Raw genomic sequence first — 27,976 nt, 5'->3', positions numbered from 1 at the left:
TTTCGTGCTGCTTTATAAAATGTGACTTATTTTTATTTTTGAGTTAAGTTGCCACACTAAGGTCCCCTGATTCACAGATCTAATATTTCATCATTCAAATCTTTACGTTTTGAACTGTATTCATTGAGTTGAACGCTTGCTCCCTGAATTGTTCACTGGTCTGCTGGTCAAGAGTTCAAATCCCAGCAAAATAAACTCAGCCTTATATACTTCTGAGGTTGTTAAATTGATTAGGAGTAACACCTGTTTTTAAGGCACTTAAAAAAGCAGAGGTGTGGTATCAAGTGCTATATAAATCAGGTTATTGTTATTTTATTTTATTAATTTGTTTTAATTGATTTTTCATCCCAACAATACACATTTTGATACAGGAGTCAAAGGTGTACAGTAGTCATCCGACCAGCAGCTATCATCAATCAGTGGTCCATCTACTCCCCTTTATTCCAAGAGCGGGAGCATGTATAAAAGCCCTCCAATTTAGATCTGATTATACATATATATAATAAGTGTGACACAGGACCAGATAAGGATTCATCATTGGTTAATGCCCAAAGGACTCAACTGTGAGACTTAAGCCAATCATAATAAAAAAGAAAAGCAACCTCGCCTCCCTCCTATCCCACCCACATCCCCTGGTGTGTCCTTTACTTCGGCAATTCAGTTAAATTCTGTGCAACATTTGAATCAGCATTGCATACCATGTGAATGTTAGGGCCAGCATTTACCATCACTCCCTCATTCAACAACACTATCCGTTCTTCGTTAATCTCAGTCAATCCAATATTGTACTTTGAGCTCAAGGCGAAACCGTCTGCGTGCCCAATGACGAGCCTGCAGTTGAATCCACCACAGGTGCCTGCAACACCACCACTAGGGCCTCCCTGGCCCTCGCGGCCTCCATTGCCTTATCCCCTTGTGCTCGCCTGGCAATCTGAAACCTGACTGTACTTTCGCTCATTGCCCATTTAATCAGTTCTATTTTCCATCTCTGGGCGCTGGGGCCTCGTGCGGCCTTCCAGTGCGCCGTGATATCCCTCTTGGCCAACAACAATCCTAGATCCAAAAACTTGCTCGTAACCTTCTCCTTGGGCGTGTGAGGGAACCAGTGCAGCAAACAGGTGCCCATATCAGGTTCCATCTGTCGTTCTGTGATCTCACATAGCAATTTGACTACGTCCTCCCAATACGATACTAGTTGCAGGCAGTTCCACATCATATGGCTAAACTCTGCCCCTTCTAGATTACAGCGCGGGCACTTTGCAGTGTCTGTATTAAAATATTTGTTGATCCTGGCGGCAGTGAGGTATGCCCTATGTAGTATAAAGAAGTGGACCAGTTGTAAACGGGCATTTCTAGTGCTTTTCCATGCCCATCTAATTATCTGGGCCCATGTTTTCTCAGGGATCTCCTTACCCAGATCCAATTGCCACTTCTGCTGCAGGTCCCTCAATGGCACCATCCCCTCACCAATCATATGCCTATATAAGTATGTAACTGCCTTAAAGGTCCCTGCCGCCATTATTACATACTGACACACCATGGACATCTCCGGCTCTGATAAACCCTCCCGCCAGTGCCACTGTATTGCCGAGACAAGGGCCGAATGAAGCAGGAAATCCCCGCGAGGGAGTCCATATCTGTCCTACAAGGCCTGAAATGATACCATGGCGCCGTCTTCATATATGTCCCCCAGCACCTGTATCCCCATAGTCTCCCATTCAGACAATGCGGGCCAATCCGCCCATGCGGAAACGCAATACACATAGCCAATGGTATCTCCGGGGCATAGGGCCGGTTAATCATGGCTCTTCGCTGACTCCGATTCCAGCATAACCTCATCGTCCGCACCTCGCCGGAAAGCGTCCCGAGTCGTAACGGCTGCTGGAGGATAATAGAGGACAGTACGTGTCTTGAAATTCTATTTCCGTCCCGGTCGTCTGGGCCCCGAAACTCCAGCGCCACTGCCTGGGTAAGCCATTGCAGCTGGACCGCTAGGTAGTACGTTTCAAAATTAGGAACCGCCAGCCCCCCATTGGCCTTTGGGCGCATCAAGGTATTCAGTGCGACTCGCCTTCTACCAGACGCCCAAATAAAACCCCCAATCATTGATCGGATCGGTCTAAAAAAAGACCCCGGGACCCAAATTGGCAATGTTCTAAAGTAGTATAACAACCGGGGCAGCGCCACCATCCTCAAGTGTGCTACTCGTCCAGCCATCGAAAGAGGCAGAGTGCCCCAGAATGTCAAACCACCTCGGAGACTCCGCATAGCTCTGCCCACATTGCCATCCAAAAGATCAGCAGATGTATGGTAGATGTTAGTGCCCAGGTAAGTCAAACAGCGATATTCCAATTTTATCCCGTTAGTATGAGATGGACCCTCGCTCGACGGGGCCGCTGGAAACAGGCAGGTCTTTGCCGAGTCCTGAAACCCTTCCAAAGTCCCGAAGTAGGCCAGTCGCTCCACCTAGGGCGTCCCTCGTGTCAGCTAGAAATATAAGTAAGTCATCCGCATAGAGTGAGATGTACTGTACCGCTCTGCGCAGGTCAAGTTCAGTATATCGCCGTCCCAGTCTGGCTTGAGCCACTAATGGCTCTATGGCCAGTGCAAATAACCAAGGGGAGAGCAGGTACCACTGTCGTGTCCCGCGACCCACTGATCAGGTTATTGTTATGCCTGTAATTAATGTAGGGGTTAACACTAGCTCATTACAGACCCACCAACTTCCAGAAAGCAAAAATAAATAATTAGGTTTATAAGGATGACCTTGTAACATAAATTGAGATAACTTTTGGCAGTATGTAAAAGTTACTATTAATTGCAAAAATCACAAACCTTACACTGAATTAAAGAGTTTTAACACAATTTATTTTGTTTAAATAATCAGCTAGATCATCCAGTGTTTGTTTTCATACAATATGTTTTCAGAGCTAGTATCAATGAATGCTGTTTTCATATGAATATAATTAACAAATGAAAATATTTCACCAAAACCCAAAAAAATGCCCCTTTAAAACACAGCAGCTTAACAATCTATTATTACACTGCTATTATGATTACAGATGATTGGCTTACTGAAAGACTATTTCTCATAGCCAGTACACGATACAGTAATTTTACAGTGTGCCGCCTGTCTATCAGCTAATAACTTCAGTACAGTCAATTAAAAAAAAATCCCAAACATGTGCCTAGAAAAGCACCAATCCACTTTGAAAGCAGCAAGCGTTATCCCACCCAGGTAGACGCATGGACAATAAGTGCTCCTTCCCTATGACGCATACTACTGTATAGATTACCATTTTGTATTAGGTCAGTTCTTAGAAAAAACTGGCAACAGCAACAGATATATGATGAAAAAGGGTTTGTGTTTTCAGATAAAAGTTAGTTTTCTTAAATGTTTCGATACAGTGTTTGCAAAATTCAAAAATATTGAATTAAAATAAGGTGAAACACATGCATCAAAATATTAGTACTCTGAAGAAAAGTTTCACAGAACTACAGAATTCCTCACTTTGGGAATCATTTAAATTTGCAGCAGGTTTAAAGAGTTTTTTTCTAAAATCAAGCGACTTCTTTTTTTGCATATACAAACATTATAATTGCTAATTTACAAGAATCTGCGAAGATACAACCCAGAATAATGTCTGCCTTTAGACCATATTCTGATATTCTGCGTGTGATTTTCCAGGAGGCAGTGCCCTAACTGACATTTATTCTAGGTTCGTTATAAGTTTTTTTTTACAGTTTCATATATTTACAGCAAAAGTTTATGATTAAAAAAGAAACAATTAGTGTTTGTAACCTCGACCGTGTGGGTCCAAGAAACATAAGGCGAGCTGTTGCGTGTTTTGTTGTCTGTAGTGTATTTTGTACTTTTAAAGTTCGTTTTGTCTCCTCGTACCTCCTTTGTCCACAGTGTTTCTTCATCTTTTTTATGGCAATTTTAGCTTGCTTGGAAAAAAAAAGCTGTTCACAGCATGGCATCAGGTGTATACACTGCATTGTTCATTGCACACTCTCCGACTCCGTGAATTAAAGTGAATTGTCATGCTCTGCAAACTGGTTCATGCTAAATAAAAAAATGTTCCTCTGCATAAAACCATGCAGCTAATGTGTGGAAGCAGCAAACGCACACACACTTTTCCAGTGAATCCTCTTGTCCCGTTGACATTTTATCCATTGATGTCTCTTGTAAATACTGGCAGTAAAAGCACAAAACCTTGAGGAAAGAAAAGAGAAAAATTAGAGGTATTTCTGTGTCTCTTTAACATATGTTAGGTCTCAAAGCGTTTATTTTTTTTTATTTTTTTTAAACGATGCATTATGGGAAAATAGCCTACATTTTTCTTTAAACCATATTCTGTGACCCAACACTGGCAAAATGTAATTGTGGCAAAGGAGTAAAAAACACAAGGGTCACCTAGGCAACAAATACAGGAAGTGAGAAGGCTTTAAAAATAAGATGATTGAACAATGAAGCCTTGAAATAAATATACATTGGGTTGTGGGGCTATATTCAAACAGAAAAGCTTAAACATAAGGAGAAACTTAGATGAAACCCACACCTTAATACTGAGACATGTGCAGCTCCGCATACTCTGTCTAGACTGTCTGGCGCCATCCTTGTACTTGCAAAATATAAGTGATTAAATAACCAGGGGGGCGAGGTATGCATTAAAGTGGGGGGAATCTTTAATGAAATCATACTGCTGCGTAAGGAGAGTGAGCAATTGAGGGGGTGGGGATATTTCTGGTGGGACGGGTCTGATGACAAAGCAGAAATTCTGTATTTGCCTAACAAACTAGAGAGCAGCTAAGGTGGTTAGACCTTTTTAGGATCTGCCACCTCTTTGGGTGGGTAAGGCGTTGGGCTGTTGAGTTGAGGGTTCTCTTGTTCTTTGCAATGGAGAGGATGGAGAAAATCTGCATCTGGTACAAGCTTGGGAAGCTAGCTGAACAGTGAATGGTTGAGGGCTTGTGATGGGTGAGTGTTGGGCTCAATCAGGGCTGAGGGCTGGTGGGGTTAAAGAAGTAAGGTATTTCCCTCACTAGAGCTGTCGTCTTCCCTTGCAGTTGTGCCTACTCAGTGCCTCACAAGGTTGGAGGATGGTACTTGTGTTTGACCTTAGGACGGTGTAACCTTTCTGCCAGTGGTCTTCCCCTGTGGGCGGGATCAGGTGCATGTCTTTACTCACAGAATTTGTAGGCGTAGTACCGTGATGGTTATAGCTAGTACTTATTTTTGTACTTTAAAATGGTTTTGAAAAGCTAACCATGAGTTTTTTCATTACTAGGTATCCATCTTTTTTATTCCTTTATTTTGTTTTTAAAAAGAAAGTTTTAAAGTTTGATATTGTATTGTTCATTAAAAATGATACAAGAGGAGGAGGAGCCTAGCGCGCAACCAAGATGGACGCGTAGGCACAGGGCTCCCGGGACCCTCGCGGCCTCCCACGTCTATCCTGGCTGTAATCCTGTTAATTTGAAGGAATATTCCTGGTGAACCGAAGCGGAGGTGATTCCCGTTTTTGGAACTTAAATCGGACTTTGGGAACTCGACTTATCCTGTATTCCAGAGAGAGGCCTGCTCCGTGGCGCCACCCCGGACTCGGGTTGGCACTGTCCCCGAGCTCCAATCGAACAACAACGGCTCTAGGGTCTTGGGCGGGCCCGTCCCCCCCTGGTTTCACTTTCGTTTTTGACTTTCCTCTACGAGTCTGATGGCGGGCGCTCGCAGTCGCTCTGCGTTGGGACCGATCTGTAGCGGTCGAGTGGCATTGATAAAGGGGGCTGTCCATCAGTCAGGTGAACTCCCCAGGGTGATTGCTGCACCTCACAGGTATACTAGATCTGCTCTCCCTGCTGAGTGATGACGACCCGGCTGGACGGTGACAAGCACAAGTCTAGAGCTCCCCGGAGGGGTAGCTACGTGCAAGCTAACAACATGGACCGCTACGCCCAGCAGAAGGGATCTCCCGGATCGAATGGGCTTTCAGATGCAGCCAAGGAGGGCCCGTCACCTTCGACGGAATTGTCACTACACGATGTCATGGGTGCCATCGACGCCATGAAGGCCTCGGTCGGCCAGCAATTCGACTCGCTGGCCCACAAGCTTGACACCGTGTTGATTGATATCAACCTACTTAAGGCAGATCTGTCCAAAACTAGTGAGAAGGTCAAATTGCTCGATCTCACGTCATCAGGCCTCAAGACGGATGTCTCTGAACTGCAGACGGAGATCCGTAGTTTGCGGGCCCTCAGCGACCTCTCTGCTAAGAGACTGGAGGATTTTGAAAGCAGGGCCCGGCGGAATAATGTACGCATCATCGGTGTGCCGGAGAGGTCGGAGGATGGGCCGGTCGATCTCTTTGTGGAAGATCTGATCCTGACCAAAATAGCGCCGAAAGGCCTCAGCAACTTCTTTACGGTGGAGCGGACACACAGAGTTCCGGGGGGCCGGCCGAGGCCTGGGGCCCCACCGCGACCTATCATTGCCAGGATATTCAACTTTCGGGACCGTGACGCAATCCTGCAGGCCTCCCGTGTGCATGGCCCGACTAAATATGATAATGCGGATATCAGTTTCTATCCTGACTTTACACAATCGGTGCAAAAACAGCGAATGGGCTTTATGACTGTCAAGCGGCGGCTGAGGGACATGGGCTTGAAGTACTCTACGCTTTTCCCGGCCAAGCTACGTATTGAACTGGAAGAACGGACTCATTTTTTCGACCGGCCCGAGGCGGTTGAGGACTGGCTTGACACTTTGCACCGTCGGCACGGCGGGGAGGAACGAGCTGCGGATGAGGGTGGTGGGTCAGCGGAACAAGGTTGAACGAATGACTTGTGGTTCCTTGACAATCTTGTTTTCACCCCCGACTTGGGTTTGATGTACTGGGGTTTTTCTTTTCTAGGACTGCATTACCCTTCCTTCATCATTGGGAGGCCGCGGGGTATCTGGTGAGATTCTTCCTCCTCGGGGTTTTTTTTTTCCTTTCTTTCCGTAGAGTAGGTTTATGGGGGGGGCGACAGGCACACTGCGAGTTGGGGTGGCTTAATGGTTCTGTGCAGGGGTGGGGGGGTGTGTAGCGGGAGTTGGGGGGGTGGCAGTAGGGGTGTTGTTTTTGTGTGGTGTTCGTTTTATACCAGGCAATCAGTGTGCTGTTTTTAGCTCTCAATGTGGGTGGGGTGTCCGTAGCTGTGGAAATGAGGGGTAGGGGGTTGCGTATTTTAACATGGAATGTCAATGGTTTGGGGGACCGATTGAAGCGAGGGGTGGTGCTACAGTATCTGAAACGTCTCTCTCCTGATGTGGTTCTGTTGCAGGAGACGCATTTGGTGGGACACTCATGCCATGCTATGAATAGAAAGGGCTACCGTTTGGTGGCCCACTCTGGTTTTACTACCGGCTCCAGAGGGGTGGGCATTTTGGTTTGATCCTCTCTCCCGCTGGAAATTGATGAGGTGATACACGACGACCTGGGGCGCTACGTGGTGTTGGTGGGCCGGTGGGAAGGACGGACTTTGTGTTTGGTTTCAGTTTATGTCCCCTCGGGGTTGCAAACCACTACCTTTGCGGACTTGGGAGGGTTGCTGCTTGGGCTCCCGGAGGGCCTCTTGCTGGTGGGTGGTGACTTCAATTCTGTGGTGTCGGGTAGAGAGGATCGGCACCCTCCCAGAGACCTCCCCGGGGCGCACTCCTGGCTGGGTGGCTTTATCGACACTATGGGGCTTGTGGACTGTTGGAGATCAATGCATCCGGGGCTCGCCCAATTTACATTTCACTCTGGCGTCCACGGCTCCTTATCTAGATTGGACTATGTGCTGATGCCGGCCGCCCAAGCCCAAATGATCGGGGAGGTCAGACATCTGGCCCGTAGCATCTCTGATCATTCCCCGGTCCTGCTCCACTTAGATGTGGCCATGGGGGTAGAGGGGAGGGTGGCCCCGAGTAATCCCTGGTATTTGCATGACCCCACGACTCGTGCCCTTTTGGTTAAGTCTCTGGACCGTTATTTTGAGGAAAATCAGGGTTCAGTCTCATCGGCCGTAACGTTGTGGGAGGCTTTCAAGGTGGTCATCCGTGGGCAGGCCCTATCCTTGATCTCCCATGCTAAGAGGCGTAAAACTGAGGAGGTGGTACGCCTGGAGTCGGACATAACTGACTTGGAAGAAGATCTCGGGCGGGGGGTCACACGGGACAAACTCCATGCCCTTTGCCTGAAACAAGCGGATTACAGGGCGTTGGTTACGGATGCTGCCAAGCTCGCTAGTAGGGAGCAACAGGGGCGCTTGTATGATGTTGGTGACAAGGCTGGAAGGTTGATTGCATGGCTGGAGAAGAGAGAGCGAGCGAGTCGTGTGGTCCCGGTGATTGTGCGTGCTGATGGTGTGAGTGTTACGGATCCGGGGGAGATTGTGAGCTGCTTTGCGGACCATTTGCGGGACGTCTACTCTCCGGTTTCGGAGAGGCCAGAAGACCACTCTCGTCAATTGCTGCGAGATATTGCATTGCCGTGCCTTTCGGTCGATGATAAAGAACTGCTTGACGCGGCGCTTACAAACGATGAGATAGCATCGGCGATTCGCTCGGTCCGTTCAAGAAAGGCTCTCGGCCCAAACGGCCTTCCGATCGAGCTCTACAAGCTTCGTCCAGATAGGTTGGCACCTCATCTCCGCGAGATGTTTATTGCATCCCGAGAGGCCGGCGCCCTGCCGCGTGATCAACGTCTAGCGACCATTGTGGTGCTCCATAAAGAGGGCAAACTGCGTGATTGCTGTGCGTCTTATAGGCCCATCTCCCTCCTAAACGCTGAACCCAAGATTCTCGCTAAAGTGCTCGCTAATCGTCTGATTAAAGTCATCAGTGACCTGGTACACCCGGACCAGTCTGGTTTTATTCCGCACCGCAACACCGCGCTGAACCTGCGGCGCCTCCATGGAGTCCTCGCGAGAGTTGAATCTATTCGGGAGCCTGCCGTTTTGGCGTCCCTGGACGCCACGATGGCGTTTGACACGCTGGAATGGTCGTATCTCTGGGCGGCGCTGGCTAGGTTTGGTTTTGGACCTGGATTCATTGGATGGGTGAAGTTGTTATACGTGGAACCACTGGCGCAGGTGGTGGAGAATGGTAGAGTTTCTGCCCCCTTTTTGCTTGGCAGGGGCACGCGGCAGGGTTGCCCCCTGTCCCCGCTTCTTTTTGCTCTTGCGTTGGAGCCCCTGGCGGCGTGGCTCCGGTGGGAACCCTCCATGACGGGTATTCGGTGGACACCGACGTTTGAGGATCGCGTGTCACTCTACGCAGATGATATTTTGCTCTATCTCACCTCTCCGCGGAAATCGTTGATAGTCTTATTTGATGTATTGAACTCCTTTGGTCGCAATTCAGGGCTTGTCATTAATTGGGTGAAATCCTGTGTCTATGTGCTGGTTGGTGACCCCCCTCTTCTCCCGCGTGGCTGTCCAATTCAGATTTCACATTCTGGATTCAAATATCTAGGTATCCACGTATCCCTCGATCCGGCGGTCCGTTATGCTCTGAATCTGTTGCCCCCGCTCCAGCGGCTGCGGGCCGATGTAGCTCGTTGGCGTAAGCTCCCGCTATCGCCGCTTGGCCGGGCAGCCTTATTCAAAATGATGTCTCTTCCACGCTTTCTGTATGCATTGCAGAATACGCTGGACGTGGTGCCCGCCCGATATTTTAGTGAGGTAGAGAGCTTACAGAGGCAGTTAGTTTGGGATGGGAGACCGCGCATTGCTCTCGCTAAATTGACCCTACCGTGGTACGACGGTGGCATAGCTCTCCCTGATATTAGACGATATTATTGGGTGTCCCAGTTGGTGGCGGTGAATCATGGGACATACGGCCCGGCGGTGAACCCCGCGTACGAGATGGATAAGCTACTGTTGCCAGGCAGAGATTTCAATAGGGCGCTTTATTCTACGAAGGGAAGTACTAAATTGACCGGTCCTATGAAAAATGCGGTGCGCGCCTGGCGTTGTGCCACCGCTGCTACGGGATGGACGGGCCGTCTGTCTCGTGCGACTCCACTGTATGCGTCGGACGCGTTGGGAGGTTTATGGCGTTCGAAAGGCTTTGAGAAGTGGGACTTGATCGGAATTAGTCGTGTGGGGGATCTTTGGACGAAGGGCGCTTTTAAATCGTTTGAAGCTCTTCAGACGGAATATAAGCTGAGCGATAGGGAGTTCTTTCGTTATGCGCAGATGCGCCATGCGCTACTTTCAGCTTTCCCGAATCCTGCAGTTAACCCCGAGGCCTCCCCGTTGGAAGATCGTCTGCTTGATGGTTACCTGCCAGATAGTACTATTTCCCTGATCTACAAAAACCTGATTAATACTCGAGCGGACCTTCTCACACATTTGCGAGAGGTCTGGGTCGCTGATGGCCTAGAGTTGGATGACGAGGACTGGGTCGCGGCCGTAGCCTCACCGAGGGAGGTTGCTATACCGGCTCGCCTTCGATTTGTGCAGTTGAAGATACTACATAGGGTCTATGTCACCGGTCCCCGCTTGCTTCACATGGGTTACACAAGTGATGGTTTATGTCGGCGCGGTTGTGGCTTGCTTGGTACTTTTCTTCATATTCTGTGGGAGTGCCCGAAGGTTATACGTTTCTGGACTGGTGTACATGCAGTGATGGAGGAGGTTACGGGTGTGGCGCTGCTCCCTGAGGCTCGGCGATGTGTGTTGAATGTGTGGGAACCGACTGACTGCGATGTGGCACAAGAACGTTGGGTGACTTTGGGCAACATGATCGCTAAAAGGGACATTGCGCAGCTCTGGGAGTCCGGCCGGCCCCCCACAGTTACGAAATGGAAAGAAAACATGGATTGGTGCATGTTCCGAGAGAAGACGGTTTATGTGGCCAGAGGCAAGCCTAGGGCATGGAGTAAGATGTGGGGTCCCTGGAATTCCTATCGGGGAGATATCTGCGCCCCCCCCCTTGGTGGTCGCACCAGACGTAACGATGTCCCCTTGACTTTGATGTTCCTGGTCGCTTTGCGGGAGGGATGACCGATCCTCTCCCTGCCCCCCATGCCCTTTTTCACGCAAATAAATGTGTAATTGGCTGCGTTGTCGCTGTTGTCCCCCGCCCATGAGAGTGCAAGTCCCTGTTAATGGAGTTCTTTTGCCTGGTGTAAGTTTCTTTTTGTTGTTTTATTTGTAAAAAGTTAATAAGAAACCTTTCTGAAATACTATGTTTAGTTGTGGGCGGCTGCAGCCGTTAGGTGTGCGGTTCGCTTCGGCTCTTCTAACTGCTGTATTGTTGTTTTCTCTACATTAGAGGCCGGCCCAGGCGGTTGTAGGCCCATGACTGTGAATATTCGATGTGTAAATAAAGGTTTTTTCAAAAAAAAAAAAAAAAAAAAAATGATACAAGAGTGTGGAGTTAGTGAAACTTGCGCAAGGTCCAGAACAGGAAGTTCAGAAAGTATGGTGATGGCCATATGAGAGAATGAAACAGATAGGAGAAGTGAAGGGCTTGTGTGGGCGCAGTTAATCAAATGCAGTAATAGGTGAATGGAGAAGTAGGAGTGTTGTTCTAGTATTGTTCAACATGAATTCATAGAAAATATTGCATCAGAATGATTATACCCATCAATAGTAAAGTATCAAATTTAAAGGTTTGGCAAGCAGGGGCGGTTTCTCTATTAGGGCTCTGGTGCTGTGCCCCACTAAAATTCCTACACATTCGTACACAAATATTAAATAAATCGATTTATTTAGAAATATGATCGTATCTTCACATAAATCGATGCATTTAAGTCTGGGCTGTCTGTACCAGGCTGCGTGCCCTGCCTCACTCTTAAGCAGGAGACGGAAGCCAGGCAGTAAATCAACTTTCTGTACTGCAACGCATGGCTTATCTTTCTAAAGCCCTTCATTGCCATTGTGGTCTATGGCAGTTTTCACTGTAGGCCAGTGATATTTTCAGTGACACAATTTCAGGCATAGAAGTCTCCATATCCCTGCATGATTCCAGATGTCTTCCATTCACAGGCACAGATCCCTCCCTTTCCCATTTTTTACACGCAGGAGTGGATGCACACAAGTGTGATTTGGTGCCTTGTGCTTGGTAATGGTAAGTGTTATAATACTAATCTTGTGTTAAGTATATTGTGCTGAGACCCCTTGTCACGCTAACCTCCCCCACTGTGACACCCTAGGCCCTCGCTGCCTGTCGTTGGCCCCTTTAGAAGTATAACTGCTGTATTTGTTCCCCAGCAAAATTGATCCAAAAGACGAGCAGGGTTTTTGTTACCCTGAGAAGTTGATCCAAATATCTGAGTCTAGTGCAAAGAGAAAAATATCTGCTTATAGTAAAAACAGTTATCTGCTATACGCGATAAAACTGTCCCCGTCTTCATGCCCTTAACATTATTGCCAAAAAGATGGATTGATTTACGAATAAGGAGTGTTAAAAACATTATGGCAATGCAGGCCAGATATTTAGTTCCCCTCTTATTTCACGTTTTACTTAACCTTGCATTCCCCAAGAGTGTTAGCTCTTCATGTTGTATGTCTGTATTTTTTTTCCCTGCCTCTTATTACTCTTGCCTAGTGCATACTTAGCACCATGCTAGGTGTTTATGAGAGGCTTTGATTGAGAGCTCTGGCGCTGAGGCTTAAGACAAAGTAAACTACCTGTCAGTGGATTGGCTCTTTGCAGAGTACACAGGACAATGGTTATGTATTCCGATTACAATTAAAATTCTTTGTAAATGTGTGTGAAGAAGGAACACAGATGTCAAAATGTTTACAAGGCAAAAAGAAATAAATTGCTTAAATATGAGTGAGGGCACTATATGTTTGGAAGTTGTGAAGTGAGGGAGATGCGAGGAAGTGCATACAAGGAAGAGTGTAAAGAGGGTGTAGAAGAGGAAAGAGAGGCAGTTTAAGATGTGCAGATGGACGAAATGTGCAGAGAAAAAGGGCATACATATCTAATTCCTTCCACAGGCCTCAATACTATTTAATTCAGACTCATAATTTTAGAATTGAAACATTTCTAATGTTAATTATTTATAACAAATCATTTTTGTTACTCATTTATCTTAAAAAAGCTAACAGTCATTGACAAAGCCAATCGTACTGACAGGTTTTAGGCGTATGTCACTTGTGTTATATATCTGGATGCAATTACATCTCAGAGAGAAACCAAAATACTGGGCGGGAGGCACAGTATGAGAACCAAAAATGTATTTGACATATTCCCTTTTACAGAACCTTCACTTTTTTTCATCCCATTTAAAAATCTGCCTGCACATATTTCTATATGACTCATTGCAGCCAGCAGCTGTGGCTGCTTCCCAAATCCTGGTTAGAGCATTTTCTTACAAAGTTGATGCTGCATGCAATGCAAGGCACTGGACATGCACACACTTTAAAGGGCTGAAGTTGTCACGCTGTACAATTTGCACATTACAGTAACTGTTCAACATATTAATGCAATAAGATATGGGGCTGTTTATATTGTGTTTAATGTTGCAATACTATGCGTTCCACTGTTTATAAGCCTTGCTTTATCACTAAATTCATTTGCTTTACAATGCACCATTTGCCTAACTTATTTCAATTTTGTCTCTGGAGGACGACCCACCATGGACCCCATGTTTGTCCATTAAAACTAGCTCAAATTGCTCGCTAAATGAAAGTCATACCCATCTTTTACGCCCCACCACTTTCAAATGTCACAAGCCACCACTGGTGGCACAGTTGTTAAGTACCTAAATCTTCGGAAAAATTCAACCTGATTTGCACCTCGTGGCTACACCGCTAAACAATATAAAACTGTAAAGCAGCATAACTACCATAAAGTTCTTTTTATGTGTTAAAAAGTTGGCGAACATTATGGAAAAATAGTTTTTTCCCCAAAATTTCAAGCAAACTTTTATAATAAAAATTAACATTTCTGAAATCGACACCATCCACGTCAATGTTCGAAATATACAGTCCTGTTTCCCTTTTCCTTACTCATCCACAGCTTTTGTCTGCCTTTTCCTTACGTTTGCTATATCGTTTCTACTTTTACTTCTCACGTCCCTTTCTGCTTATCTGGACAGAGTTCCTTCCAATTTAATTACAAGACCAGAGGCTACCATTATACAATAACCTTTACTGCTGACCCAACATGCAGCCCTTTAAAGAACATGTATAACATCATAAATAAAAACATTACATTAAGAACTTTGAAAAACAACATAATGTCATGGTAACTATGCATCATCCTCTTTTATTTGCTGCTCCTCTACAGGGATAACCATTCTTTGTCTGTAAGGTTTACGCCTTTGTGCATGACTTTGTTTAACATTTCACCATAACAATTTTCTCCAAGCAAAGGCTACCAAAGGTAGGTGAATGTTGTTTGTTTTCTTTCATGCCGTTACCCTTCCAATAATTGGTCAGGTTCTCAATTCCTTTATTTTTTAATAACAAAGTTAAGCATAAGATAATATTTAAATATGTATTAAATATACATTAATACAGTTTTTCAAAGCAACCGGGGCAGTTAACTTACTGTGATCAACTCTATCACTGCTCCGGGACCTACGAACTGGCCATGACCCTCGGACCGGCCTTCTCAGCACAGCCTCTGCAGACGGACTGCTAAAATACAAGGCAGTCCTCGGCATGGTTTCCCAGATGCCCCCGTAGTCCAATTCCACAAACAGGGGTACATTTCGGCTTCACTTGGTGACCGAAAACAAACGCCCAAACGGAGCTGGTTCTACAATTCTCCGCATGCCCGCTCATCCCGTCAAACACTTCCCAAGACGAGAAGCACACCCCCTCACTATGATGGAATGACGCAAGGGACCAATTTAATGAAAATAGAAAGAGGACTCACATCCTTCTGTTCAAACATAGCGAGCTCCACGCTACCATGGCAACGGGTCTAGCGCAAGCAATCTACCGTCCGTTCCATAAGAAGAGCTGAGAAAAAGTTTCTAAGACGCTTCAATGATTAAAGCACCATTTTAACAAAAAAATAAGTGAGAAAGAAAAAGGGAAAATGATTAATATCTTATCGATACCCTTAGTAATCCCCTTCACTTCAATTGAACAATGTCAGATAATGAGGCAAAGGGGAGTACAAATATACCCCTTAATGAGGGTATATTAATAAATTACTTAGAAAGAGAATTTAAATCCTCACTGCTCACTAAAGGAGGCAGTTGAAGCTGCCTTTAACAAAAGGAAAAGAGGCTACCCTGAAGAGAATTTACTATCGCTCTCAGAGGAAGAGATCCCAAAGCCTAGACAAGGAAGTAAGGCCCTGAAGAAAACAAAACATTTGAGTAATGTTCTTAGCAATCATGGTAGCCAGTGCACTACAAAAGAGAGAACAACCTTTGGGGAGCCTGTGCGCTACAGATGACCTTGGTACCCATAGTGGCACAACAAGCAAGAGCAGCCTTATTGGCGCAATTAGTTCAGGTGTCCACCGCGCCACAAAAAGATCAAGTGACCTTCATGGCATAAAAGACCCCAGTTTACAAACTGGAAATGAAGCCAACCCCTATGATATGTAATGCGAGGATGAGGAGGACGAATATATCTTCAACCCTCTAAAGACCCTAGATAATGACCTCCTCGATAAGGATCTTAACCAGCCATCTAACTCTAAGGCTATCAAAGACCCGACAGGGGTGGAAATGTTTAACCCAAACCACATTACACACCGGGAGGGTCAGATTGGTGGCCCATGGACCACGTATCAAAATTCAATTCATTACATTCTGGATTCGCAAATGCCTTCAAACGGAAATGCGCAACTTAATGAGGGCAGAATGCCACAGACCCTTCTTAGACAATAAATCAGGGATGACAATTAATCTAGACCCTGAATTTATGACTTTTTTTATTTAAAACTGGAAGGGATCCAAGAAAAGGTTTTGAGCGTTGCCCTTAAACAATGCCAAGATAAAGTGCTAGATACTCTAGCCCCTCTTGCCAGAATACTGGACTTGGCTGAAAAGGCCTCCGTCAAGGGCACCCATGTAGATGTTGAATTGCTCCGCAGATGGAGCCAACGTGCTCTATGTCCCCTCGGAAATGCCAACGCAGGGCTGACGGCCGAATTTAGAAGAGTTATACTAATGAGAATAAACCCCAGGCTGAGAGATTTGGCCAACAAAGATACTAAGGGCGACCCAAATGGCCTACTCTTTGGACAGGACTTAATTAAAATCCAGGCAAAGTATGTGCCAACCTTTTCAGCCTTTAGAAAGGCTCAGACCAACATGAGATGCATGTTCGGCAATAGGGTTTTTGGAAGGGCTGACAGGATGGGGCTGGCTGTCAGCCGTGGACAACAAAGGTCCCATTATTACCAATACAATCTACGAGGTTACGGAAGACAATTCTGTGGGAATAATACCTTGTTCCCACAAAGAGGTCGGGCCCCCACTCAGGCAGAGGCAGATTCCAAGGAAGTGGACATCAAGGTAAGATTCTCAACCCCTATTGGTTCTTTCCATTCGAAGGCAGGAGGGAGACTACGTCTTTTCAGCAAAAATGGGTCCTTGATTCTTGGGTGCTCAACACTAAGAGAATTCACAATAGATTTCATCCAAACACCCTATCAAAATAGCCAACCCAGGGAATTGATCTTAGCTCAAGATCAAACAGCTTTGGTGGAATCAGAGGTGATTCAGATGCTACGAAAAGGGGCCATTCGCAAGGTCTCAGGGCCAAACGATGGGTTTGTGAGTACAATATTCCTAGTAAGGAAAAAAGACAAGGGCTGCCGCCCTGGGATAAATTAGAAACAATTAAATACTTTCCTAATCTACAGACACTTCAAGATGGAAGGTATGCATCTTCTGAGGGACATTTTTCAAGAACGGGATTGGCTTGTGAAATTGGATCTTAAGGATGCATATTTCACAATCCCTATGGATTATCACTCCCACAAAAAATTATGTTTCACATGGAAAGGAACAGTTCATCAATTTTGCTGCCTTCCCTTTGGTCTCTCATTAGCCCCTTGGTGCTTCACCAAGGTTCTAAGACCTGTAGTTGCCTTCTTAAGGAAAAGGGGTGTATGGTCACTGATTTACCTAGACGATATGTCACTGATGTCTCAAAGTCAAGAGAAATTGTTAATACTTATGAAGTGGACAATAGACCTTTTGGAAGGATTAGGTTTCATGGTCAATACCGAGAAATCTGTAACAACCCCTACACACCACCTAGCATTTCTAGGGTTTCAGGTGAACACCATCACGAGCCAACTACAATCACTCGTAAAAAAGTTTCCAAGATAAAGAAAGAAGTAGCTTATGACTTATCAAAGGATGTGCTGAGCCTAAGAGCTCTGGCAGGAGTGGTTGGCCTTCTGTCCTCTTCCATTCAGTCAGTTTCCCCAGGCCCACTGCACTACGGGGACCTTCAGAGACTAAAATCCTTGGGTTTGAAGAAAGGTCTATGGTAAACAGACACGATTCCGATGGCACAGGAGGCTCGAGAAGACCTTCTGCGGTGGTGGAACAACCTGGACAGTTGGAATGGGAAGGCAATCTTACAGAATGTCCCAGATTACACAATTGAGTCAGAAGCAAGCAAACTGGGATGGGGTGCGAAATTGGACAAGGAAGAGACAGGAGCGAAGTGGACTCAGGAGGAGCTTCCACTTCACAAAAATTGTCTAGAGATGATGGCGGGCTTGAACGCCCTGATGAGCTTCAGGTACACTATAAGGAACAGTGTAGTACTAAGACTAGACAACTTTACAGCAGTGTCTTATATCAATCGCCTAGGGGATGCCAGGTCAAAAGTACTTGCAGACATGGCAAAGAAAATTTGGCATTTCTGTTGGAGCCAGACAATTTTGCAGAAAACAGAACTTATCCCTGGGCACCAAAACAAAAGGGCAAATTGGAACTCGTGGTTCCTAAGGGACTCAAGCGATTGGAAACTAAAACCAAGAGTCTTCAAAAAGATTCTGAATCTTTGAGGGCCGTTTCAGGTGGATTTGTTTGTCAGCAGACTGACTTGTCAGGTAAAGCAGTATTTTGGCTGGAGACCAGACCCCAAACCTATGGGAGTAGATGCCTTGCTCCAAACCTGGAACAAGAAGAGTTGTTATGCTTTTCCCCCATTTGCACTAATTCAGAGAGTGTTACTGAAAGTACGGAGAGAGAGATGCAAAATCGTACTAATAACTCCTTTTTTGAATACACAAGTATGGTTCCCAAGGTTTATGGAATTAGCAGTAGAAGTCCCACGCTTAATTCCAGGGAGCTTAGACCTTCTTTACGACAGGAAGGGGAAGAACATCCTCTTTTACAAGAAGGAAACATGAACCTTCTTGTTTGGTGGATTTCAGGAGATCAAGCAGATACTCAGGTCTTTCAGAAGAGGCTACAAGCATATTGGATGAGTCATGGGCACCAGGAACAAGGGGAAGATACACAGGTGTATGGAGAAAATGGTCCAGTTGGTGCCTGGAACAGGATGTGGATCCCGTGGACGCTCCTGTAGTTGCTATAGCAAATTACTTGTCAGGTTTATTTAGATCAGGCTTATGTTATAGAACAGTTAACTGCTATAGATCAGGGATTTCGGCAGGACACTAACTAGTAAACGAGTATTCTATTGGTAGGAATCATCTAATTTGCTGAGTAATGAAAGGGATAAGACTTAGGCGCCCTCCCAGTGCTAAATATGAGACCTTATGCAATGTTAACCTTATCTTTGACTTATTTGTTTCTTGGCCTGATAACCCTTCTCTCTCTCAAAGAAACAGTTGTCTATGAAACTAGCTACTCTACTCTGTCTTGTAACATTCAGAAGAGTATTAGATGATAAAGCCTTAGAAATCAGTAATAAATATTACTCCCCAGATGGAGTCTATTTCGAGATTTGGAAAAGAACCAAACCATGGTCGGAGAATATTCTTTACCCTTACTTTAATGATTGCAAGAATCAGTGTGTTGTAAGTTGCTTGAAAGCTTATGAAGATAACATGTTTGATGTTAGACCAGATGGTGAGAATCACATACTAATATCCTTTGTTAAACCATTGAAGGCAATATCTACAGCTACCATTTCAAGATGGGTAAGAACAATTGTGTTGAAAGTGGGAGTAGATTTAACCGAATTTGGAGCGCACTCTTCCTGATGTGCGATGGCCAGCAAAGTGTTTTGGGCTGGAGGTACACTTTCCGATATACTGAAAGCGTCAGACTGGTCAAATGCTTCTACCTTTGCAAGTTTTTACCTTAGACCGTTGGAGCACGTGAGCAGTGTGGCATTAAAATGCTTTAAACTTGCTTACGGTAGCCTCCGGTCTTGTAATGAAATGGCGATTCTCCAATTAACATACAGAGAGAATCTTGATTTCATTAAAGACAAGGGCGGCTAACATTATCCCACCCACCACACCAATGTGGAGAAAAGATCAGCCTTTTATATAAAGGAATACCTACATTTGTTACATCCTGATGTTATCTAAGTCTAAGATTGAGGCAGTGTACATAACCTAGTCTATAATCCTAGTTACTAACACTCAACCTCATAGTTTTTTAATTAGGGGAGGAGGCTTCCTAATAAACAAGTTGAGAAAGCACTCCGACCCCTATTTTTAATAATTAATATTTTTTCATCTACATCACTCTAGAGCCCCACACATCCATTCACCCATCGGCTTCATTGGATAAAAAGATCTCCACAAGAGTGCTCCTTAAACAAGAGCCCGTCGGGTTTTGCACCAGCCGACTTGACGCAGGAGCAGCCCGATGATGACGCGATACATCCTAAGGGGTACGTGATTCACGACACCCTACAGGTTGTGTGAGGGCTTCAATATCCAATACCTCAACTGTCCGTGAACACCACTTTGTCCTTTTTCACCCACCTCCAGGAACAGCTTTGTCATTTTTTCTTGTATACTTTGAGGGCACACTTAGCTGGACCTTTTTTACAAAGCCCGTTTACGCCCCCCCTTGTTCATTCTTGATATATACTCTGCACGGATACATATCCGTGGGGCATTTGTCGGTGGGTTAACCTGCGTATATCCCCCATTTTTAACGCTCCCTTTCACTTCTTGTTCTTCACCGCAAAAATTCTTTTTGCCAGTTCTCCTGGGCCACAGATTTGACCTCTACAATTGCCAACATCGACACTACATAAAGATAAGAATTCCTTTACTCAAATCAATCAATAAGACTGATTACAAGAATGGATGGCCAAGGGTTAAGTTTTGGTGATGACTTTGTCGACGAGATACTCAATGCTCCCTCAATTCTGGGAGCCGACGGTGGGGCAGCCACAGGGAGCCAGTCGGAAGACTGGCAGTCCCTATCCTCGCTTAAGAGAGATTGGGTGAAGATTACACTCCACGGCGCCCTAATGACGGAGTACCTGAGGGCCAACATCGCCCCCAATGGTTTGATAGTCAAAATCTTCCCTCGTATTTTTCTAGAGGACGGTACATTCAAAACTGATTGGTCACAAGTGTCCTGGAAATGTACCAGAGATCTCCTGATTTTGATCATTAAGACTGCCAAGAGACTAGCAGAGACCCTCCTAGCTAGGATCCAATTGGCAGAAAGCACGTTAAAAAGCGCAACATCTACGACTCTTTTTAAGACCAAATTGTCAGAAATTAACAATGAAATTGCTGAACATCGCGAATATTTAATGAGACAAAAGGTTAAAAAATTACAAAAAGATGTAAGCAACTTCGATAAAGAGAAACTATACCCTTACTTAAAAGAAGATTTTGTACCTCCAAACTCCAACAACTCTGGAGATTCTGACTCAATCTCCAACTCTACTAGAAGAGGATCCTCCAGCAATAGCAACTCGAGCTCCGACTCAGCCAATTATGGCACCTCCCACAAAGGGAATCGTCAGACCTACCCTACTTTCCAACCGGCCGCCTTTCAATATCCAGCCTTTTGGCAATACCCAATGCATCCGCATGGCCACCCACAATACCCGATGCCACCACAGGGCCCGCCCCAACTCTACCCCCCGGTATACAACCAACCTTTTTTAGGCAGCGGCTGGGGCAGAGGGCGCGGGCAAAAAAGATGAAACAATCAACAAACCCCACAAGGAACCAGAATCCAGTGGGAGGATACTCCGAGAACAATGGAGACACGGAGTCATACCAACAACAGAAAGAAGACCTAATAGTTAATCTCTCTCAGAAAAATCTTACTGATGTCGAACATAAAGTACTCCAGAGAGGGTTGGGCTTTGTACCAACACCCCAGATCGATGAGTTTAAGCAACAATGTGAAATTCAACAATTTTTCCGTAAGATTAGATTAAAATCTTTCTTTCACGAAACGGAAACACCAGAACGAACAGACAGTGGTTTACACATTAAGTCCTCTTTCACCCCCAATACCTCCATGATCCCACCAGAGGTCATTACTTTCGAACAAGCTGTGCTGAAAGACCTTGCCAGCATGACTAAAACTAGACAATATAATAATATGTCTAAGGCAGAAATTGAGGCTATAAAAAACTTGTCTAATGATACATCAATCACTATAAAACAAGCCGACAAAGGTGGGGCAACAGTAATAATGGATACATCAGATTATGAATTGGAATGCAGACGGCAACTGGGTGACAGAACCTACTACACTCCTGTCTCCATCAATCCGACCCAACGTTTGCTGACTACCATCACAGCCCTAGTCTTCTCAGCTGAGAGCGAAGGCTGGATAAGCAAAAAAGAAGCATCCTTTTTGGTCAAGAAGAATCCACGCACCCCCTATTTTTATACCCTACCCAAAATCCACAAGGGTACTTCACCGGTCCCTGGCAGGCCTATTGTATCAGGCATAGATTCTGTCCTAGAACCTCTGTCCCAATTCTGTGACTTTTTCCTTCAACCACTTGTTAAAAAGACCACATCTTACATTCAAGATACCTCAGATTTGCTCAGACTCCTGATTGAACTGCCCCCCACGGATGAGATCACATTCTTAGTGACTCTAGATGTACAGGCTTTGTACACGAATATACCACAGAGGGCAACTCTGAATGTGATAGAAGATGTCCTAAATCATGAAGTATGGGAACACAACACCCCCGTCAGCTTTGTTATGGAATGTGCTACTCTAACCTTAACGGAGAATTTCTTTGAATTTAAAGGGCAAATTTATCAACAAACGCAAGGAACTTGTATGGGGAGTACAGTTGCGCCCAGTTTGGCATCTCTGTATATGTCCGATTTTGAAACTCGACATATTTTCCATGACTCCAATCCATTCAATGCAGACATATACCTTTGGAAGAGATTTATTGACGACATCCTAATTTTATGGAAGGGGGATATGTCAACCTGCATTGAGTTTTGCAATTGGATCAACACCCTTGACCCACACCTCAAGTTCTCACATACAGTGTCTGAGAACAATATTCCTTTTCTAGATTTAAACATCAATCTACACAGAGGTACATTATCAACTACCCTGTATAAGAAACCAACAGACCGCAACAGTCTGTTACTATACACAAGCCATCACCCCCGTAGCCTGAGAGATAACTTACCCATAGGACAGTTCCTTAGGATAAGACGTAATTGTAGCAACTTATCAGACTACAGGGTAGAAGCTAAGAAATTGGCCAGTAACCTTAGGGCACGGGATTATACCGCCAAACAGATAGCCCTAGCCAACAAGAGGGCCCGCAACAATCATCGAGAAGCTTTGTTGGAACCTAAAACACTAGCTCCAACAGAGACCCTTACTTGTGTCACATCCTTTACCCCAATGTCAAACCAAATCACCAAGATAATAAAGAGACATTGGAATATTTTAAACACAGGCACTATGAAACTTGAAGTCCCTAGATTTTCATTTAGACGGACTAGAAATTTGAAGGACTCTTTGATCCATACCCATCCACGCCCACAGGGTCAGCTAATCCAAAGACAACTATGGAATTTGCCACCCGTGACCGGGCATTATCCCTGTGGCTCCTGCACGGCATGCCCCCAGACTGCGGTACACAAATCTGTTCTGTTTAACAACAACTTTAAATGGGAGTTACGCCGCCACACAAACTGCAATACAGTTGACTGCATATATTTGGTTACATGTCCTTGCAAATTACAATACATTGGCATGACTACCCGCCCAGTTAAAATACGCATGACCGAACATCGCAGCAACTTCCGCTGCAGGAAAATCAACACTAGAATGTGTACACATTTTCTAGAAAAGGGACATTCCCCAGAATCATTTAGCTGGCTAGTTTTGGAATCATTTTCTAACATCACCAAAGAAGCCTTGCTCACTAAAGAACAAAGGTGGGTGTTCAGATTGGGCACTGATGTCACAGGATTAAATGACGCTATTCCCTGGGCCTCCATTCAACCCCCCTGAGCTACACCACTTTTGTGACAAGCAATGTTACGACTAAGAACACTGTCGTTGCACATTAGTGAGTGGTAAAAAGAGTGGCTCAACTCGGATTTCTTGAGAAAGAGTGAATTACACTGACCCACTACATACACTTCTTTCTTCTGTTACTTGTATATACACTTCAGAGTAGGTAATATAGAGAAAGAACCAAAACCCCCCCCACCCGGCCCCCATAACCCATCCCTGTGGTAATTATATCCCACACCATCTTTGAGCGCTTTATTACACACTTTAGTGCTTAGACGGGACACTAGGGGTCTGGATGAACAACAACAAACCTGCCCTGATGAATTGTATCCAGTGGCTCATCCCCTTGTTATGGATAAACATATAGACAATCAATCCCTTAGATGGGGGACAAGGAGACATAACTCTTCATCTCCAACAATAACAACGAGTCTGCCTTGCATAATATTCTATACTCGGCGGCCCTTTTTTCATAAAGGTTAATCATATGGACGACCACATCGGCGTACTTATTATAAACTTATACACTTGATACATGACGTGACGGGACTCGTTCCCTCACTCAAGATGGCGACTGAATCTACCCATTAGTTGCGCTATCAACATACAAACTCTAGAACCACTTCCGTTTAACGACAGCCAACAGCCGCCGCCTTCAAAATCCCACACGAGACGAGGAACAACGCCACCCAGTCCTGGTAGAACAGGGTAGGTGTGTTGGAGACACGGACTCGGCGTGTCAGTAAGTACATCGTATTTTACTCGACAGCTCACTGTGTTTCAAGAAATGATAATATATTGGCAGTCATTTTTAGTTTGCCTGGACGTTCATGTTTTAACTACGTGTCCGTCCCAGACATCCAAACGGAGGGTTTTTCATTGAATAGCTTTTCTTAACTGGGGACATATTTGCAAATTATACCGATGTGTCCCGCACATTCATGTTTCCCAAAGCGTACCTTCATGTGGAGAGTGCAGCTTGTTGCTTTTCTTAACTGGGGACACCACTATAATTATACCGAGGTCTTCTGGGCGTCCGGTTTCCCACGAGTTTGTCCCATACCTCCACACTGAGAGTGTACCTTCACTGAGCATTAGAAGGGCATAAAATTCACCTTTATTGATTAACCTCCATCTAATTTCACTCTTTTTCAACAGTTTGAAAGATGACAGTGGTACTGTTCTATTGGGAATCTGACAAACGGACCACAAAAAACTCACGTGTTGCATTGACATTAGCTAATAGTATTAACTTGCATTTGCTGAACATCAGTTATGTTGCTAGAAAGAGACTAGGGGTCACACCAACTCTAGGACCCTCACTGACTTAAGCTCCCTCACTACCACCTGACGGCACCATTGTGTAATTTTAGAAACAAGAGAAGGGGTTATTATAACCCTGGAGTATGCTGTTTTTAACCTTTTTTAATCCTCCATATTATAATCTGATGGCACCACTGTTTAAACTTCAGAAATAAGAGAAGGGGTTATTACAACCCTGGAGTATGTTGTTTTTAACCATCGCCGATCTTCTAGCCCTCTCCTTATACAATTACAGAACGCAAGGAACTCCTTGCGTTAGCTACCAGGAACTGCAGTGGGCTAGCCTTTGGATTACTTAGGGTAAGTCCACTCATAAATTCCACTCTTAATCACTTGTAGTAGCGGTCACTTCACAGGGCTCATATTCACCTTGTTTTTAATCTTTTTCCACGTATAGAGTGCACCCTCACCACTATTGCACTCAGTTGTTCACGAGATATACAGTATAAACATACAGTGATTGTTTTTTGCATTCTATAACCTCCGTTCCTCTCCCTCTACAGGTAGACCGAGCTGCAGGTAATACTACAACTGTGACTAAGAATGCTCACTGTCAACTAAGATATTTAGATAGATTCTAGATGTAGATAGAAATCATCTTTTGGTCCTGAGGAATCGCCAGAGCAATTCTCTAACAGAGCGAGAAACATGTCGACCCGATTGAGGCAGTGTACATAACCTAGTCTATAATCCTAGTTACTAACACTCAACCTCATAGTTTTTTAATTAGGGGAGGAGGCTTCCTAATAAACAAGTTGAGAAAGCACTCCGACCCCTATTTTTAATAATTAATATTTTTTCATCTACATCACTCTAGAGCCCCACACATCCATTCACCCATCGGCTTCATTGGATAAAAAGATCTCCACAAGAGTGCTCCTTAAACAAGAGCCCGTCGGGTGTTGCACCAGCCGACTTGACGCAGGAGCAGCCCGATGATGACGCGATACATCCTAAGGGGTACGTGATTCACGACACCCTACAGGTTGTGTGAGGGCTTCAATATCCAATACCTCAACTGTCCGTGAACACCACTTTGTCCTTTTTCACCCACCTCCAGGAACAGCTTTGTCATTTTTTCTTGTATACTTTGAGGGCACACTTAGCTGGACCTTTTTTACAAAGCCCGTTTACGCCCCCCCTTGTTCATTCTTGATATATATGTTATCTAAGTTTAACCTTAGCAAATATGCATGTCTTTTTTGCACTTGCACAAGTTTATAACATTTTCTTGCGGGAAGTGGCTACTGCGCTGAAAAAGATGGCGGCTTTCAGCTAAGCTCCGCTGCCTCGCGGAGCGTCTGAAGAGGATTTCGACTGCTTCCAGACCCTGCCCTGCAGTCACCAGGCAGTGTACGCCTCCCGCTATATGGCAGCTCGCGTTTGTTGCAATTTGTGAGAACGCATCTTTCGTTTTCGGCCACGTTTGCCGCAACTTTGTTTTTCTGACCCGAGCGGCTGCCATTTTGTATGCACGGCACCCGTGTCTCCTGAGGAGAGATCACCAAGCTGTGACTGGTCACTGCTGCAAACATGACAACTTGGTAATTATGTCATATTTCCCATATTCCTCTCTGCTACTGCACAGTATTTGAAGAATGGGTGATAACTTTAAATAAGAAAGGCATTTCTAAAGTCCAGCCCTTGCATTCTTCATGCCTTTACTTCAACATCGTCACATATATTGTTTGCTCATGGAAATGTTCACTGGCATCCTTTTTGCTTCGGAGCCTCTTGCCTTCAGTGCCAATTGAACCTGCGTGTCTTTTTCCTGCTTATGTGACTCAGTGGTAAACTTCAATTGTGAGGATTCTCTTGTATAGGTCAGTTTTCCAGCTGTCATGGTGTGAAGGAACAAAGAATATCATCAACTCATCTCTCCTTGACGTAACAGGTACTTGTTACTGTAGCAACGCCTCAGGGTTGGTGTTGTTATTCATATCCGCATGTTGCCTTCACTTCTACTGTCTGGTTTTTGCTGATGCTGACTGACCTCGAATTTCGTCACAAGTGGTCTACTTCTAGGAGGTTGTGGATGGTTATTCAATGATTGTGAGCTTCCTGCACTCAACAGCCTCCATCATCTGGTTTTACCTGTTACCTACATCAATACTGTGTGTGAAACAGCTTCATACCCTCGTTGTATCCTATAATATTGAGAATCTTATTTCTGGGAAAGATCTCTACTTTTAAAAATCATCCTCATCCTCAAGTTTATCTCGTCAATATGGCTAATGACTCCATATCTCTCACAAAGTCATTTTCATCTGGCGCCAAACCGAAAAAAGTAAAAAATTATCCCCCATCTCCAGTTCAGTCTTCTTCCAATTCGGTCTTAGATTCAATCTTAGATGAACTACGAGCTTTTAAACCGTTCATTAACGCCACCAATGAAAAATTACAAATGATTGAAGACTGATGGATCAATATGGAAGGTAAAATGTCCGAAATGGAACAAAGTATAAGTAATCTTCAAGATGTGGCTACTAAAGTACCTTTGCTGGAACAAGAACTCCATAAACTTAAACTCCACACTGTGGGCTAGAAAACTGTAACAGAAGGAACAATCTTCGGCTGTATGGTCAGGCCGAAAATATCGAGGGTCCGGATCTCCTTTCTTTTTTACGAAATTATTGGCTGACCTCCTCAATCTTCGACTCCCCTCAACATCCAACGAGCTCATCGTCTTGGCCGACCTCAATCTAACAAACCACATGGCATAATTATGCTTTCTTGAATTCACTGACCTGATGCATGTTCTAAAAATGACCAGAGGAAAACGTCTTCTTGTTTGGTCAGGACATAACATTTTCATCTCACAGGATCTTTCTAATGTTGCCAATGCTCTGCGTAAAGAATTCCTAGCCCTCCGACCACAAATAAGATCTATAAACATCCGTTATGACATCTTACATCATTGTCTTTGCAAAATCACCCATGAAGGTGTATCCCGCTCTTTTGAAGATCCTCTCAAGTTAAAACAGTTTTGGCATTCTATCACTAGAATGCCTATGGACACAAATGTTCAGTGTTCTTAAAATCTTCTATGCTTTTATATTATTAGACTGTTAATGTTTCACATTTCATTATGACTTCTTATTTTGGTCTTTGATGTTCTTCATCTATTTATGATGATTTATGCGGTCTAAATAGTTTCTCTTGTACTATTTTACTTTCTCTATATCTCATTTTACTTTCTCTATATCTCATATTGTCTTATTTTCTATACTTCTCTCATCCTCTTCATCTCCACCTTTCTTCGTTGTCGT

At 44.7% G+C, this 27,976-nt stretch overlaps 1 protein-coding gene across 32 annotated transcripts in view; it reads right to left on the bottom strand.

The window, feature by feature from the left end:
- Positions 1–2,846: 2,846 nt before the first annotated feature.
- Positions 2,847–27,976, bottom strand: part of ANK3 (ankyrin 3) — a 1,906,984-nt gene continuing 1,881,854 nt past the window's right edge. For 30 of the 32 annotated variants that reach the window (XM_085608804.1, XM_085608807.1, XM_085608799.1 and 27 more), the window contains one exon: positions 2,847–4,219. The gene's annotated coding sequence lies outside the window, so the exon portion shown is untranslated. The remainder of the gene's footprint in view (positions 4,220–27,976) is intronic. The other 2 variants (XM_085608832.1, XM_085608833.1) reach the window with 1 other exon arrangement.

This window comes from Triturus cristatus, chromosome 1_2, assembly GCF_964204655.1.
Source record: "Triturus cristatus chromosome 1_2, aTriCri1.1, whole genome shotgun sequence".
In the NCBI taxonomy this organism is placed as follows: Eukaryota; Metazoa; Chordata; class Amphibia; order Caudata; family Salamandridae; genus Triturus; species Triturus cristatus.
The sequence above is the reverse complement of the archived record's forward strand: the minus strand, read 5'-3'. Positions and strand labels throughout refer to the sequence as shown.